Source organism: Diorhabda carinulata, chromosome 9 (genome assembly GCF_026250575.1).
Source record: "Diorhabda carinulata isolate Delta chromosome 9, icDioCari1.1, whole genome shotgun sequence".
NCBI classification, from domain to species: domain Eukaryota; kingdom Metazoa; phylum Arthropoda; class Insecta; order Coleoptera; family Chrysomelidae; genus Diorhabda; species Diorhabda carinulata.
The window spans coordinates 12,467,220-12,486,265 of NC_079468.1; the positions used below are offsets into that span (position 1 = coordinate 12,467,220).

The 19,046-nt window shown below is 30.0% G+C and overlaps 1 protein-coding gene across 1 annotated transcript in view; it reads left to right on the top strand.

The window, feature by feature from the left end:
• The first annotated feature begins 880 nt into the window (after positions 1-880).
• LOC130898048 (uncharacterized) overlaps positions 881-19,046 on the top strand; it is a 241,881-nt gene continuing 223,715 nt past the window's right edge. The window contains exon 1 of the mRNA XM_057807083.1: positions 881-1,222. The gene's annotated coding sequence lies outside the window, so the exon portion shown is untranslated. The remainder of the gene's footprint in view (positions 1,223-19,046) is intronic.

A 19,046-nucleotide genomic window follows, 5' to 3' on the forward strand; every position in this document is an offset into this window, starting at 1 on the left:
TCATGATTCAAAGTTTATTGCAATGGGAAAACCAATCCCTATTACGGCATGCGACTCGCAGTCCGTTTCTATTTGCCAAGAATATTTAAAAAAGCGGTAAAAAGTATTTTTTTACAATATTTTGAGTCTATTTCAATAATCCATTCATATTTTTTCCAAAAATTATTCTTTTCTGTTTCTTTTTTTTGATAATAGGCCCTTGGGATGTCTTGAATGATGTAAGAAAAATTTGTACACCATCTTTATGCGCAAATCTATTTCCCAACTTACACTATAAGTGCCGACTTTAGGTTGAGGTCGAAAACTTTTCAGACAACTTAACTTAAGTAGCGAAATTGCACCTTTAAATTTTACATAGTATTTACATGCACCTTGCTGAATTAATATTGTACATAGAGACGCAATCGCTTTTTTTTGACTTTTTTTTTAAATTTTTCGTTTCTGGTACTTATTGTCATTGACGCATAGATAATGAATATTTCTCTGTTCCATCTTTGGTAAACAATAAATGTTTGATTCGTAATAATATATCGAGTAGTAAAACTATAAAAATTATGTTTTCTCATTGATTGTTCCTTAATATAGCGTTCATAATTCGAAGATATATTTTCATACACGCTTTTCGAGTTTAAAGCATTCATCCGGCAAATGCACAGTCAGCAAATTTTTTTTTACGTTTCGTCAATTTTTTTTACAATGTTTATTAAATTGTTTAATAAATTTGCAATGCAACTATTCCATTGTTAATTTATGTTGCTACAAAAATCTTATTTTCCAATAAAAAGTAGGAATATAAAATTTAATATGAAAGTCGATATTTGACAGGAAACAACGAGACTTACTTTTCAAATTTTTTGTAATACTCACTCGCCTTCTCCATTTCTGATACCCTGATCCTTAAAGCTCCTGAAAACAACTGAAAACCGCAAATATTTCTTCTGTCCTTTAAGGAAGGGGCGCCAATTCACAGCCTCCTAGTCTCGTGTCAAAAAGCACAAAAGTGCATCCTAATAGGCAATGGAGTGCCAGTATCATCGTATTCGTCGGCCCGAGATCTAGACAGCTACGAGAGTAATAGAAGACGGTCGCGTGCGTGTTCTGCGATCGTCGATTATTTGTGTTTTCGACGATTGAGTTTTTTTGCTATAAAAACTTATTTTGAATTCGGCTTTTTAATCGTCAGTAGTGTATCTACGTGTTATTTCTATTGGAATAAAAAAGAGTAAGTTTAAAAAAAAACTTTATAGTTATGAAGATTTTCAAACATTATCATAAATATTTTGCACGACTAAAAAGAAAACTTTGTGATATTTTATCTACGATTATACTGATTATGAAATATAAATGGCGATACTAAATTGAAGAAAACTTCTCGGATTAATTAACAATGAATTTTGACAAAAATTTTAGGAGATTTCAACGGGCGATTTAGAGAAGAGTATTTGTTGCTAAATTATTATATTAGTAGTAGTATTGGGCTATTGAGATGCTACGATAAAAAAGTATGAAACAATTTGGAAACTCCATTATTCCGATAATTTTTCAAAATTAAAAGTATAAGAATGAGTAACATAAATCTTTCAGCGTGTTAAACTAATTTCTCTTTCACACCAAATTCTCTGTTTGAAATAAATTCAATTCAAATATTCTCTAACAACTGCGAATAATATCAAATCAAAACTATTGTTAACTCAACAGAGCCGCCATTTTTATAAATAAATTATATCATTTTTAATACAAGAATATATCAAAGAGCTGAAAATTTATATTTTCGCTCATAATATATTTTCTTTATTAACGTTGTCGTTTGAAAAAATAGTTTAGATCGTATAGTGAAAATGAGGTTACTAGTCGAACAAATTTGTTTTCTTTTGGTTTTCTGTTCCAATTTAGATCTGTAGGCTCTAGCCGATTTATATTTATATTTTCATCTGTCACAAGAATTTTTGCAAAAATAGTGTAGCTCTGAATAATAGAAACAATAAATTCAAATTCAATTGCAGATTTATTTACGTATTTATAAATACACCATGTGATTAATTGAGCAGTTTAATATCAATTTAGTGAATTTTTCACTTCAAAATATATTAAACAAAAAGGTCGAGTTTTTAAAACGACCAGCTCAATATATTTTAACTTGAGTATTACAAATTTGCATTATAATATAGCATTGCTGATAGAGACTGTTAGTTGTTTTTGAATTAATATTATAAAAATAAGGAAAGAGCTATCAGAATCTCTCAGAAAACACAATCTTATTGGATTCAAGCAAAAGTACAGCTTAATTCGAGATAATTCTCTGGATTTTCCTATAGAATATCTATGAGAAATCCTATTAGTATTATGGCTTGTTTAATTATTATAACTGTTGAAATTGAAAACTAGCAGGAATCACCAAAAATATATGCAGTATATCGACATGAGAAGTTCTCCAATACACTAATAAATCGTTTCTTTGCTATAGGTGATGATCACTCTAATTATATCATAACTGAAATCACGATTAACTACAGCCACTACACCAAAAGATAGACAACTGTATATGGTCATACAAAAAAATGACTTAACGTGCTCCACTAAGAAATTAACATATTTAGGAGACATATAAAATTTTCATGAATATACAGGGTGTTTCAAAAAACGTTATCCCGTCTCTAGGATAGATAGAAAACTGATCATGTATTGCGGTTCTGGGACTCAAACAGTTGTTTGTTTCATATCAAGACCTCCAATAGCTCATTGCATATACATATTTAACTTTAAAAACCAAGATCCTGTACTGATTAGACTGGATTTTTGTGAACCGTTACAAGAAATGAAAGCCTTCAGTTTCAATTTTTTTTAAATGTATCCCTTTTATCGAGGGGTCTCATTTACGCGACAAAAAATTTTCTATTCACATAATGCTTACTAATTAATAATAATGATAATTAATAACTTTATCAATACTTCATACCAGCATCGGTTATTACTTCATAATTTTCAAATCAAAATATTCCAAAAACGGTACACTGTATCGAGTTTATCAAGAGTACCTTTTTGGTGTAAAATTAATTAATGTTGAAGTTCACTTGAAATTTTGCCCAATAAATCTAATATTGAAAAAGATATGTTCAATACTACTTGGAACGAGCCGTGTAACTAGCGTAAGTATTTAACCGATTTGTAACATCTACAATGATGAGATGTTACTTATCACAGCGAAGAGAAAAACAAAGATGTAAAATCTGACATAAAATAAGAAACTCTTAAGACAAATTAGGTCAAATTAAGACCTGAAAAGAAAGTTAAGTGAACACAAAAATACCAAGTAACGGAAACCATTGATCATTTAATCCTAAAAGTAACGGAAAACTATGGTAATGTATAGTTATTTATACTAAAAGGGATGTAAAAACATCTACTAGCCGGAAAGTTCGAGGCTAGTGAATATATTTACATATCGTAAAGTATATAATAATTTTTGTGCTTTCTGCAGAATTTATTTTTGGAATCTTATTAATTGAATTCTATACTTTTTACAAGCATTGTTATTTTATCAAAAAGCTCAATTTGACAGTTTATTATCAAATCGAGAGAAGTTGAGATTATTTATTTGTATAACAACCAAATGTATATAGAATAATTAGCAAATATTGGTTGTCTGTCGCTGCTGCCAGAAAAATCGCGAAAGCGGTTGGAAGCTACGTATCACTACAAAAAACTAAAATACCTACTAATACATCTCCACTCTCGTTCTCTTTCTCCGTTTTTCATTTAATGGACGTTAAATATCATCAAGTTTTGGGGAAAATATTAATGAAAAAGCAAGCATTTCTATAATTTTGTTGTGTAAAATTGAATCTTTAAGAAAAATCTTAGATAATATCTAATAAGGGCTGCTAATTTTCACCTCTTCACATTTCAACAAAAATATTGAAACAATACTAGTGGCAAATCTTTTGCGATTGTATGGAATTTATAAAATTTCAAATTTGTATCTCTCCTTGAATTTGAAATAAAAAAAACTCATTTTCACTTACCTTCTTGAGAGGATGATATATTCCAAGAGTGAGGTACAGGGCTGAGAACATTTTGTTATGGAAAAGACCTATCCTAACTTCATACCCTCGGAGTTTTTTGTATCAGTTAATAAACACCCCCCTATATTGAATCTAAAAAAAGTCTTTATTTTATATAGCTATTGTATTTTACAAGAAATTAGCAATATGTCAGATCCTTCATGAACGATCATAACTACCTAACATAAATTTCAGCTTCTCAAGAATCGAATAATTACAACTTTATTTTAATAATACAGTTTTCGCAAATTTGAATCTAAACTAATAATATGTTCATTTATTTTACAAATAATAATATTATTTTGCAAATAATAAACTTGTTCTAGTATTATTGAATTATGTTGCTTCTAACTAATTTGTTTTGATAGAAGTAACAAATGGCAAGCACTCCGCACTTTCCCTGAAGACAGGGCAGCAGCGTACAAGCATGTTAGGAACGAAATGCATCTTTATATGATGAACTACAGGGCAAGAGCAGACTTTTCACATTTTTACTATATGCTGTTTTTTACAGGACTAAAATAAGTTGTTTAGTTTTAAACTAGTGTGATTCTTATTTATGAGAACATACTACAGGTCGGAATTTTAATACAAAACATAAAATGAATCTTAAAAACACTCATATTTCAAATTCTTATATTAATCGTCTCCACATTCGTATTGTTTTTCTTGATCCCTTATTACATAAACCACACCCATCTCTCACATCTCAAATCGCATTTACAGATAAATCAGTCTATTCAAGAATGATTCGTTTCTTTGAAATTTTACCTTTTTCTTTGTTATTATTTTTTTTTCCTTTATCATCCTAACCTTTACATCTTCTGCCGTTATTACTTCTGCTCTACATCCAACTTCCCTTTTGTGTTTAAAAGTTTAAGGGCATTGCTTTAAATAAAACCATTGTAGTATATATATATATATATATATATATATATATATATATATATATATATGCTTTCGTTTGTTTTCCTACATGTTCCTTCCACTATTTCAAGGATAATGCATTGACCATTGACTCCGGAATTACATCTGATGAAAATAGGTAAATTCAGGCACTGCGAAAACCGTTTTTATTTACCTCCTTATTTAAATCTAAATTTTTCTAATCATAATAGAGAAATATTTTCTAGGCAGCTTTGTTCTTTTGCCTTGAATAATCCCTTGTCCCAGGAAGTTTTCAATTGCTTAAAAACACTACTGTCAGAGGCTAGTGTGCGGAGGAATTTAGGTATCGTCAAATTATTTCGAGATGCCAATTCTATCTAGTTGATATTAATGTGAGTGAAATGAGCATCACAAACTAATAATACAGGACGATAAACGCCTACTTTTTCCAAGAATGCTACCTCAAATTAAATCTCATGAACCGTTGCTTCATCCAGCCATTATTAGTTGCTGCGTAAGTCGTAGCCGGTATGTCCTGGTGCGTGTCATTGGTCCCATATATTTTTGACTTTAAATATTATCAATGGCGGAACTTTATCACCTGAAGCGGATGCAGTTATTAAAACTGTTATATTTTCTCGTTCTGAGGTACTGTCCACGTCCAACGTTCAGATTTGTTTTATAGTTTTTTCCAACAGTGTATAATATTCAATGATACAGTCTTAGAAAAGAGTTTGTAGATTATTACTATTCACGAACTGCTCTCAACCAATTCTAGTACTTCTTTTTTAGATAATACAAATCCATACTTCTTCATTTCAAGAGACCATCGATAAGACGTTTTTCATAATCAGTTGAAATGGCAGTATTTCTGCCAAACGATTTGGATTTCATCCTACATCTTCCTTTTAAATGGTGGATTATAGTATTTAACGGTATATGATATGTTTTGCTAGCATTGCAAATAGTTTCACTTCCTGATTTAATCTCTTGTATGGCTTTCTTCAACGTTTCCTTTGGATAAGTGCCTTTGGCTGTTTTTGTTCCATATTACCCTTTAATAAAATTAGAAAAAAATTAATTCCCTTAAATAAAACAATTGATACCTAGTCTTTAATAAGAAATGTATTGCGACATGTAACATAAGCAAACTCCATGACACATACCCCACATGATAGTCTGCACTTGGAAGAATATAGAAGGCGTTAGATAAAAACACGGTTTTGAAATAAAAATATATATTCTATATAAAATATAATTCATATTTTATCTATTTGCCAAAAATCAAAACACAAAATTTATTATAGCACTAAAATTTGTTACTGCAAGTTACAAAGTTGCACGTGTTATTTTACTATGTGAAATGGTTCATACTCATATATAAAGTAGATAACTAAGTATTTACCATAAATTCAATCTTCATGTTTACGAGAAAAATAACCGTTTACGCATTTATCCCTTTCACGTCCTTACTCCACTTCACCTTAATATTGAAAGCTGAGATCAATTCCATGTAAGAATTATTGTAGATGCTTCATGCTTCGTAGCAAACTTTGTTATAGATCATGATCTTCAAAAGCAATCATTTAATGTTGAAATTGAAAAACCGCATAAGTTCCAAAATTCTTCATTTAAACAGACTGATAATCAGCCTCAATCTTTTGGCAAATTTTGAATTGTTGGTAACACCATATTTGCACAAAATATTCTTTATTCAACCCGATCAAGCATGCCACAAAATACCTTAATACCATCTCATCAACAGAATTTGTATAATGCTCACTAGATAACAATAACACCACTTTATTCAGAGTAAATTATGCTAATGTCTTAGTGTTCGCTTATTTTTCCTTCATATTCAATCCATATTCAGTTAACATATGAACAAACAAATCCACTGATGAAAACCGATTAAATGGAATAGGCATATTATATTCTATAGTAACTTCTGCCAGCATAAAGATTGGCGAAAAGCATTCATTCGTTACAAACTTTATACCCCAATTATCAGATATGGAAACTAAATATATTTTGAATGAAACCTACATCTGTAACTCATAAATTTCTCATGAAATGTACAATATTTATGTGTATAATACGCTGTACAGTTGGACATAATATCACAATATTTCCCAAATTTTTCTGAGATGCTCAAATTTACATTTTTGTTTTCGTTGTGCTCCTGTAGCAAAATTTACGTGAGAAAATTTAACTTTGTCCCAATTCAAGTTTGCAGAATGTTGACGCTATCTGGTGTACAGTGATAAGAGTGCAAACATCTCAGAGACCAAATATTGTATTGGTTTTATCTTCAGCAGATAGTAAACACCATGCTTAAGCCAGACTTTTTACAGCTTTTGCAGTAACTAATTTCATTACTCCATTTATATCCGTTCTTTCTTTTGGTGACTCCAGTTTCAATTTTTTTGCATTAGAAGAACCTGGTTCTTCACTATTTTATTCCTCGCTTAGCAGTTTTTGTTTTTCTACATAACCTGTCTTATCATCTGAGTATGGTACCCTAATTTCCCATTTCAAATATTAATCTCTTCATTCCTGCTCCAAATTTTTCACATAGCGAGTTCAAATTTTTGCTGAAGATGTGGCTAGGAGGACAGCACTTCCAAAACAACGTCTACGTTTGAATTCATTGGCGTAATTTTTTTTTTTGAAAAAGGTATTGCAAAACTTGTCCACAGGTATTAAAAATGTCTTAATCTTTTTGGTGATTATGTTGAAACATAGCGTTAAGTCTACAAAACTTTTGGTGATAAATTTATTGTTTTATATGAACTTGACTTTCATTTATATCCCTTCTGAGGTTGAAAAAATAATGACCCTTGTAACAATCAGTTTTAATTTAAAGTTGTATCAACAATTGTTCAAATCATTTAAATGAACCCAAAATTCATCAAGAAAACCATAATTATCAAATTCTCAACAAAATACGGACCGATTTTCATTGAAGAAAATACGAAGATGAAGTTCTGTATTATAAAATTATCTATAAGAAATCAATAGAAATTGATCAATGCTACTATAACATTTAGTTATAGTTTTTATATCTGGTATAAAAAATAGAATAGACAATGTTCTATCAACTAATCGTACGTACTATATAGAGTAGAAACATGAAATGAATTTTTTCAACTAAATAAGTTATACTTCTTTTGGTCCAACACGAACCAAAATATATGTTATGATTCAATTATATTAAAACAAATTTTATCATAATCTATGTTTTTAATATTACTATTAACATGTATAAAAATTTCGAAACCTGTTTTTCGCAGAGATAATGTTATCTCTGGAAATATGATGTCATATCAAAAAAATATCTAATTGTATGTGTCATTAAATGAGTCATTTTTTTCACTAGCAGCTTGATGCCAAAATTTTTAGTGAATAAATCTATGACATACAAGCCTTCGTTTTGGAGTTATAGGTCGTCAGTTTTCGAGTAAAAATTTATATTGTTGTATAATTTTTAAATAATGAATTGAAATAAAGTGATGCTATAAATGAATTTACATTCCATACAGTACTCCTGAGGTATTTTGTATTAAACGGTCAACTTTGTTATTTTAACAGGGAGAATCCGACATCTTAAGTCTGACAATAAATTTTTCAGTTTCTTTATTCATAAGAAATTTGATCTGAATAGAGGAGCCTATGTCAAAAGAGCCATTCTGAAGGTCTGCTTGCCACTACTTATTGAAAATACTCGGAATATTATGGAAACTAATCAAATAATGAGATATATCTTAGATCATTTTAATTGTCCACTCAGAAAAGTAAGAACATAGAAAAAAACGCTACTTTAATAAATTTTCGATTTGACCAGTTTTTGTTGCTACGAATGGTTATTCTGGGTACTTTGAAGAACATTCACGGCCTCATGTCTTATAAAGTGACAATGAAATCTCATTCTGTCTGACATTTCGTTCTTTGTGTACAATGGAGTCCATTCTATTTAAGATTTGAGATGGACTTGGCCATCTCTGTCTAATATGTTGGAAAACATGGTTTTTGATAATTTCGAGAAAATGGGGAGAGGTGCTTTTAAAATTTTTATAGAAAGATTATTTATAAACGGTGGAAAATTGTTTCATAAACATTTCAAAAATGATGTGTTATCATTCAAAGTACATCCACAAAATATTTCCAATTATCCGATACTTTTCTCGCGAAATGGTGGACAGAATAACGTTTAATTGTGACCTTATAAGACATATTCTGTGAAAGTTTGTAAAACTACGAAGCAGCATCCTCTGTAAACACATGCAAGGTGATCAGATAGAGTATTATTTATAGCAGCCGGCTTTTTATTTTCTTACTATTGTAACGTTTTTCAAATTTATTTACACTCTTTCTATTTCTAGAGTGAATTGATAAACACTGTCTCTTACGTGTTAATTTATTTACACATATACAATACACTTATACTAATTTACTTATAAGTATCAAATAAAATAATTTCTGCGATTATTTTCACTATTTCGTTCTTTTCATTACGACTTGTTATTTAAAACTCAACTAACTGCATTCATACAAATCATTTAAATAACTAAATAAAATTCTACATGGTTCTGGAATAAAAAGAAATAAATAAATAGACTATTTAGAAGAAATACTGTAAATAAACCGCCCGCTATAATAAAAAGTTCTAAAAGGAAATATGAAAAGGGCTTTGTAAAAAATGTGTAAGACGTCCCGCGAATTCGCCGAATTTTAAAATTCCATTGTAGCTAGACAGGGCCGGCCTAAGGACCGATTTCGAGAGCTTGTTCGTAACACTATTTAATGTTTATTGAACACTTAAATGGCCCGATATGTATTCAAGCATATCTTTTTTTAATAACATTTTGAAGGATATAGTGAGAACTAGAACTCTCTATTGAATATTCCATGATAGTTTTTCTCTAGAATGACTCAATTTTCAAATTTAAACCTTTTAAAGTTCAAATCATAATATTTATTCGTTCATATTAGAAATAGAAAATTTATTTGTGAAATTTGGACAAATTATTTTTATAGATATTGAAAGTCGGATGTGTGTGAAAATATCAAAAACTCTTTGAACTAAATAGTATTTTCACAAAATATTTATTTTGTGCTCAATTTGAGCGAATCTTCAAACTACAAAAGAGAGCTGTTAGATATTTACTGAGACTAAACAGCTGGGCTCACTGCAGGGACTTTTTTAAAAGATTAAAAATTCTTTTCTTTCTTCTTTCATCTTTGAATCCGTCTCACTTAGGAACGCGGAGCACGACCTTTACCTACCTACTCCACGTTCAGAATTAATTAAGGGCTCAATATTTTACAATGCAAAAAAATGAACAATCACTTATCAATTGAAATCATATCGATTTTATTTTATTTGTATCTTTATTTAGTTATTTTTATGTTTGTTTTTTAGTTTTTACAAGCTTTTGTCTACAAATTGTAATAATGTTTTGATAATAAAGCATTTCTCTCTCTTCTCTCTCTCCATGTTCATTTGTATACATCTTAATTATTGACCTTTTGGCTAGTAACATATCATGATCTTGTGTCGTAGTACGATATTTGTGATAATATTAATTAAAGTTAACAACCTTTACCTTTAAACTTAAAAATTAAAATTGATCTTTTCATGCAGTCGTGAAGAAAACGTTGAAACTGGTGGAATAATTATACTGATTGATTTCAATGGGCCATTGAAAAATATAATTTGGGAAAAAAATAATAATATATTTGCTTAGTTGTCTTATTAATGAAGAATAATTTCTGTGTTATTAAAAAAATTTTATTACTTAGTTTAGTTCATGAAATTTATCGAATATTTCTCTCCATATTTTAGCCCATTATTTATATTCATTAATATTAAATTTCTTTATTCCTTTGCCTTTTAACATATATTATAATGGATACATGATCTTGGTTTCAGATCTATTAATGAGTAATATATTTTTCAATGGAAAATATTTTTGACATTTCGACACGATGTCGGTCTTAAAAGAGGTAAATTAATTATAATTATTCTTTTATTCTAACATCGTTAATAATTGCTCTCGTTTTCTCATAAATGTCGCTATATTCCTATGTTGAACAAAATTTTCGTTGACAATCAGTTATTAGTATTCCTGCAAAGAGGAATCGTATCTTTCACGTATGTATGTAAAATTTTCCATATCCATTTTATCTGCTACGTTAAAAATATCTACATACCACAATTTTTTAATTTTTTTTTGGATAATATCTCTCTTTTGTTACAGTCTTCATATCACAATATTCTCTCCATTTTATTATCATCTGCCTGTTTGTATCTTTGCACTTTGAATCTATTGAAAACAATAAAATTATGTTTTTTACTACTTTTTCACTTATCCGGTCTTATATGAATCTTTTTAATTGTTTACTTGTTTCTTCAGTTATCTCAATCATTTATTTTATCATCATCACAAATCTCTATCATTGTATATCTAGGAGCTCTCCTCTGTCTGATCAAAGCTACATTCAAAAATCTGTCACAAAAAATGCTTACCTCATATTTCATTCGGTTTTCAGTATTAGCATTTATTCAAACTACTGCTACTTATTTAGGTGAAATATTTGTATTGCATTGCATCCAAATGAAAAAATAACTGCTATTATTTAACTTGTCTTACTTAACGGTTCTTCAAAAATCGGCATAAGTCCGGTAACGCTCATTAGTCTGGCAACTTCACGCTTCAAGTAAGAGTTTGTTACGTCGTATCTGCGTACGTGTTCACTGAATTTCAATAACAATTTCTGAACTTTCTGCTACCAAATCATTCAACAGTGTGGAAGACGTACCAAAAATTCTTGAGAACGGGCACTGTTGCAGACGCGCTGCGATTTGTAACACCGGTATCTGTAACAACTAACGAAAATACGGGACCAGTGGCGCTGGCGATACTTGAGTAGCCGAACCAATCTGCACTACAGCTATCGAGAGAACTTCAAATATCCGATCGTTCTTTACGACGAATGCTGAAACGCATGCACTCTCAAGTTTACCGTCCAAGTCTCGCCCAGGATGCAGTCAAGATGATCCGCAGTTCGAGTATTCCATTTTCTGGTCGGATGGAGTCCTCTTCAAGCTGAACGGTCAATCAGCATAACTACGTGGACTAAAACGGCCAGAATTCTCACGTCTGCATCGAAGAAAAATTAAAACTGCCTGGGGTGAGTATGTTGGAAGATATCAAAGCGGAAAATCTCGTGGGTCGTAACTGTATTAATCAAGATGGGCATCAATTTGAACACTTACAATAACCCTTTTTCGAATCCCTTTTATAATTTTTTCAAATAAATTCATTTTGACGCTGCATTTTTTCTCTTTATGCAAATTTGTTGCCGACCTCTGTATTTTATGAAAAATATTTCATACAGGTTTGATTTGATGATTTCTTCACTATTTATGATAACACACATTCAAGATTATAAGAGCTGTTCAAAGTCACCTTCATTTTCAAACTTGGAATTCTCAATTTTTGGGCTGTTTACTTCATTTGTATTAGTTACAGGAAATTTTTTTAAAAATTCCTTGTTGTTCCTAAGTTTCTTCTTCTTTCTTTTTGCCCCTATAGCTTAATTTTTGGAACCCTACTTTGTCCTTCAGCATGCTCTAGCTGCCGCAGCTGACGTTCACTAGGCTTTATTATACAACTTCCTTATGCATTCTACTAATTATCTCTTAAGAGGAACTTGGTTGTATATTTCTGATGCTGGCTCCCGGACTATTTTTTATCTTATTTCAATTTACATGCTATTATAAATTATGTTTCAATTAAACACATATAAGATTAGATTGAAAATATATAGTGTGTCCATAATGTAACGTAAATTACTAATATTTCGATTACTGATTCATATGAAACCCCATAATGCAAATGGTATATTTGCAGACCATCGAGATACATGGTACATCGTCATAATTGTAGGTATTGGAGAGATACTCTTCCTGAATGGATCATCTACTTAGTAACTATGAATAAATATAATGTGTAGAGTTGAATGTTTATCGTTAAGATTTGAAGTATTGTTGACTGATTTCGAATAAAACATTACAGTTGGATATAGCACCAGAATACACGTATCTGTTAAATTTGATAAAACTTTCAACTTGGGTTTTGATGTATTATAGATGAGAAAAATAAAATCGCCATTTCTCATGGGGTATCTTCAATTATATATATAATTATTTATTCAATCACAATATTTTTTATTGTCGCAAATAAAAATTTTATGAGCTAAAAGCTTTTGAAAATGAAGGGTGCGGATTTACAGCCTTTCAAAAACAGATTCTCCACTGTCGCTTACCGCAATAGTGAAATAAGAATAGAAATACAATAACCTTTATACTTGATTTTTACAATTTTGCTTTATAAAACCTTGTTAGGCTATAGAAATAGTCAATCTATTCAAAGTATTCATCTAAACACTGTTACATTTTTTTCAGTTTAATATTATTTTTTCCAAATTTTGTGCCAGCCTTTTTCACTGTTAAAAGTAAAGAAATGAAAATGTTATTTATGTTTTAAGAAAATTTTACAAACATCTTCATGTACTAAGCTGAATCTATATGTTTTAGAGGCTTTCAGCTACCTCAAGGCACTTCAGACCTTAAAGGTCCATGGCTAGATTATTCATTTATAATTAAAAAAATTTACAAAATATATATTCCAAAATGTTTAAGCACTGTTTTGTTCTGTTTCCTCTACTCTTTTTACTGTAACTCTTCATCTTTTGGATAGATAATTATAGTGAAATCGAATGTAGCTGTTAATATTTGCCATACTTTATTGAAGTCATTCATTTAATAACTTTCAATTCAACTCAAAACTTCACATATTTTTTTATTGTCAGTACATGATCTAATAGAAAATGTATACAGAGTGAGTTTTATGTATGGAACGCCTCAATTATCTCGGAAACAACTTGTACGATTTTTATAAATTTTTGTATACACGGGACTTGTGATACGGCCGGTATTATGTTGATATGTACATTGTTGTCAGATCTTTCATTTTTCTGGAAAAATAATGAACTTTCTTATTTCACATGGATCACCCTACATATTTTGTGTTTTTAGAAATCCTTAATAAATACTGATCATTTTTCATGGAATATCTTCTATACCTAATGCCATCATTTCGGCGTTATAGCTACATTTACAGTATCTCCACTAAAGTTACAATAAATATTGTACGTTTGAATAAACTTGTTCAATTTGAATATTCTTTAATAAATTTTGCGCTAATACAAACAAGGTCTAGTGTCAGTAAGTTGGTAAATAGTTTAACGAAACTGGTGCAGTAAAATATTTATCCAAATCATGGCGCATAAAACCTAAAACAACTGAAGACAAATCTTCAAATGTTTGAGCCATATCAGAAGAAGATCCACATTTATTAAGTAGAAAAATTACGAATTTTAGAAAACATACTAGCGATTTCAGCAGATGTTCCATATTTCTATTTACTTCAATACAACAAGCTATTTGATTTTTAAGACCTTACAATAAATTTTGCAACATCCCTGATTGCTCAATTCTTCTTATCTCTGTGGTAATCCTATCTTATAATTCCTGAATAATGGCACGCTCTGTTTTATAAACCATATTTTTTAAATGACCCCACAGGAAATAGTGTAGGATTTAGTCGCTTAATTATGGGGGCCATTCAATATAACCACTCCTTCCAATCCATCTTCTGGGAGGCACATTATTTAGTTTATTTTTTAGTACAATTTTAATAAAGAATTGTTTTCAGAAACGTCGGATTAACAAATACTAGGGTCTGGCGATAAAATCGACCCACTTAAGGAAATAAAAATCAGCCCAAACTTTTTTAAACGTAATATTTCCAAAAAATGTTGGTAAAATATCAAATTTTGCTACTGATCCAAAATTACTTTCAAAATTGATCAAATTAGTAATTTGCTCATAGCTTGTGGCTTCAGCCCTCCCTTGACCTTCCCTAAATCCGAAGCTGGTTTTCTGTTTTCAATTGTTGCTTATAATCTGTTCGCGGGTAAGAGTGTTTGGATTACATGAAGTATTCCATCAAATCATTGTACCTTATCCAGTGCCGACACTAGAAGATAATATATAATTTTCCATTTCGTTACAAAAATAAATCATATTATATCTTCAAAAACTACTATCTGTCACCAATATATCTGCTGCCGAAATTTATGTCAAAATGATCAAAAAGTGTTGAATGTTTGCCTAACATAAATATGATTTTATTAATGTGTATATTTTGTAATAAACTATATCTAATAAAGGCTCTGTCGCTGCTCCTGCTCATTATCGTCGACATCTCAAGGTTACATCGTATAAGGTGGCCACACACAAGTTTTTATATGACTAACGATAAATTATTTTTAAGCAGAGCTCAACTAGTATTTTTATATTATTCGGCGGTTCTGATAAAACAGATAAAAAATACTACGAAATATAACCAGAAGTTTCACCAATTCATTGATAACAGATTCACATTAATTTGTATTTCATTGAGCGTAATCATAGATATTATTTTATCAGCTCTCCTAGACCTAGCATATTTGGATTTTCCGATGTATTTTATTACGTTAAATCCGATAGATAGAACGGAAATGTCTCATTCAAAAAGAATTCTACCTACACAACTTAAAGGAGTAAGGCGAACTTACTTGTTCTTTGTACCATTTTGTGCAATATATTAAGCAAGATTTCGAATATAAAATAAAGCATTAGAATTATGTATATGAAATGAAAACATCAAAAGTTTTCATTGGTCATTACTTTCTAACGATTTTAACATCTCTTCACAATGCTACACTACGAAATAGACATCAGCCAGTATCAAACCGAGTAGTGTCTGATTTATTAAACTCTTAGATATTTTATAGCCTAGCATATGAAATAATTTAATCGTTGGACACTGATACACTTAAATAAAGGAAAGCGAAATTATTTTAAGTTGACATATTAGTGAGGTTTGTAACGAGTAGATTGATCTTGTACATAATAATTATTGTTATCAGTTATTATCAGGTTTATAGATAATATATAATTATAAACATTATAGAATCCGAATGTTAAATTATTATTATTAGTATTAACATAGTTGAGAAGTAGTTGCAGTTGAGAAGAAATCAAAACATTATACTAAGTGTGTAGAATATTGGGCATTATCAGAAGAAAATAATGATAATGAAAATTCTATATGTACCTAGATGATATTGGGTTACCGATGTTCAGTTAACATTTATATAAATCCCAGTGATGGAAAATTAGGATAGATAGAAAACTGGAGAATATTTAGGGTTTGCTCAGTACAAAATTTAACGCCATCCATATTCAAGATAAATTATACACATTTCTCACGATTTTTCTGCAACTACAGGCAATATTGTATGCCTATGCTAGTTACATGGTTCTTACTAAGTAGAATTGAGCATAACTTTTTCAATATTATATTTATTGAGCAAAATTTTAAGTGAATTTAAACATATTTTAATTTTACACCAAAAAGGTACTCTTGATAAAACTCGATACTGTGTACTATTTTCGGAATATTTTGATTTGAAAATTATGAAGTAATAACCGATGCTGGTATAAAATATTGATAAAGTTATTAATTATTATTATTATAAAATGGATATATCGGGACTGAGGCTTTCATTTCTTGTCATGTTTCACAAAAATCCAGTCTAATCAGAATAATATCTTGTTTTCAAAGCTAAATAAGTATGGGAACTGGGCTATTGGAGGCCTCATTATAAAACAAACAACAATTTGATGATCATGTATTGCGGTTCTAGGACTCAAACTGTTGTTTTTTTCATACTAAGCCCCCCCCATAGCTGAGTACCCATAATTATTTAACGTTAAATTTTGATTACACTGAGGCGAGTCTTTAGAAAACTCTAGTGCAGCTGTTACGCGTTATGTAAAAAAATTTTCTCGAAGAAACTTACCAAGTAAAAATTCATTAAGAGCCATTGAACGACGTTGTCGAGAAACTGGGAAATTGAGACCTAAAAAATGTATTCTACTAGGCCCCCCCCCCAAAAAAACAGAAACCATTAATAAGGAAAGGAAAAATTTAGTTGATCAAAATCCAATAGTTAGCGTAAGGAATGTGACAAGACAAACAAATACTTCTTCTTCAAGTACTTGGAGGATACTTAAAGAGTAACAGCTACATCCTTATCATCACAGACAAGTCCAAGAGCTTTTGCCAGTCGATATACTGGTTAGAGTGGATTTTTATCAAACATTACAAGAAAGGACAGCCCAGCCCTCAATCCAAATTTTTTAAAATGATTTCCCTACATGGACGAGATGACGTTTATACGACAGATATGTTTAACTCCCATAATGCACACTACTGGTGGGATAAGAACCCACATGTCAAAAGGGTATCACATTACCAACACTCATTTAAAGTTAATATTTAGGTAACAAATTAATAGGTTATAACATTCTAATTGGAAATTTAAATGGTGATATGTACCTGGATTTTTTAAACAATCACTTATTCGAGATATTAGATTTCATGCTAAACGAGCGAAAATCTATTTTTTATGCACGATGGAGCTGCACCGCACTTTGATAGAAAGAAGGTATCTTAATTGGTTTGTAAACATTTTCCGAATCGATGGATTGGTGGAGGTTCAGAAGCTCCGATTATTTGGCCTCCTCAGTCACTCGATTTTTATTCCTTGGATTACACAATTTGGTCGTATATTAAAGGAAAAGTTTATGTTACAGAAATAAATTTACCTTAAGAATTCAACGTCAGTTTAATGACTTTATGACTCTCAACCGTTTAGAAGATTAATGGATTCTTTAGAAAGAAGAATTGACTTGTGTAGTCGTGAAAACTGAGGACATTTTGAACACCTACTCTAATCGAATTCTGTTATATGATATTAGCCTTTTCTTAAATTTTCATCTTGTTTTTTTTTTCGTTTAATTAATACATTTATTCTCATCAATTCATACAAGCATCGGTTATTACTTCATAAGTTTCACATCAAAATATTCCGAAAACGTTAAACAGTATCGAGTTTTATCAAGAGTAACTCTTTGGTGTGAAATTAATTGATGTTTAAGATCACTTGAAATTTTGCTTAATAAATCTATTGTTTAACCACTTATATATTAAATCTCTCTGCGCTCGAGTCAAGTTATCTCGCAGAGGAGAAAGATTCCCAGCATGAAAATTAACTCCTGTAGAAGAAAAATATCATTAGTTTTTCAAATGTCGAACTTATCATAAAAACATTATTTTATCTAATTATCTCAAAAGATATTGTATGATTTAGATGAAAATTAGAATATGCAAGTCTAAATTTGAAGAAAATACTGCAAAATTATTGAATAGTAATTTTGTGAAATAGTTTGTTCAGGCTGAAAGTTTATTTTTCTTCTCTGAGTAATTTGCCCTTTATCATTATCAGTGTGAACACGAATTTTCTCATTATGTGCTGAGAACATTCGAGAATATTCAGGAAAGTCTATGGCTACAGAAGCAAATAGGTGATAGATAATGAGAAAGACGTCAGGATTTCATATGTAAAAATATTTGAATTTAAGTTTCAGAAAACCTCAATTTATGTGGTTCTTGGTTTCTGCTAACAATATTTTGTTGACACTAAGCAGAGCACAAAGTTAAGGAGATTCAAGAGAAAAAATAATATTGATCGTGAATAATATATGAAAAATAGTTTTTACTAATGAATACTTGAATGTGAAGTGTCAACACTTACCCTCATTTCTTGTCTTTACTGGTTCACCTCAATTCCAAATCCTGAACTTGTTCGCTTTTAGATTATATGTATGAAATTTTTCATAAACATGAACAAAATATCAAGTGGCTTTCCACTAATGAATCCTAAAAAACATCAATGCACCTGATAATTTTGAAATATATTTTTTAATACAATGGTTTTCAATGAAAATCGAATATGATTAATTTTTTAAAAACAAATTATTACTAATGCATAAAAGGGAATTGAGTTAACTATTTATTTTTGTAACTAAGTTGGAATTTCGGAAACCATAGTATTTATACTGAAGAGACTTTCTACATT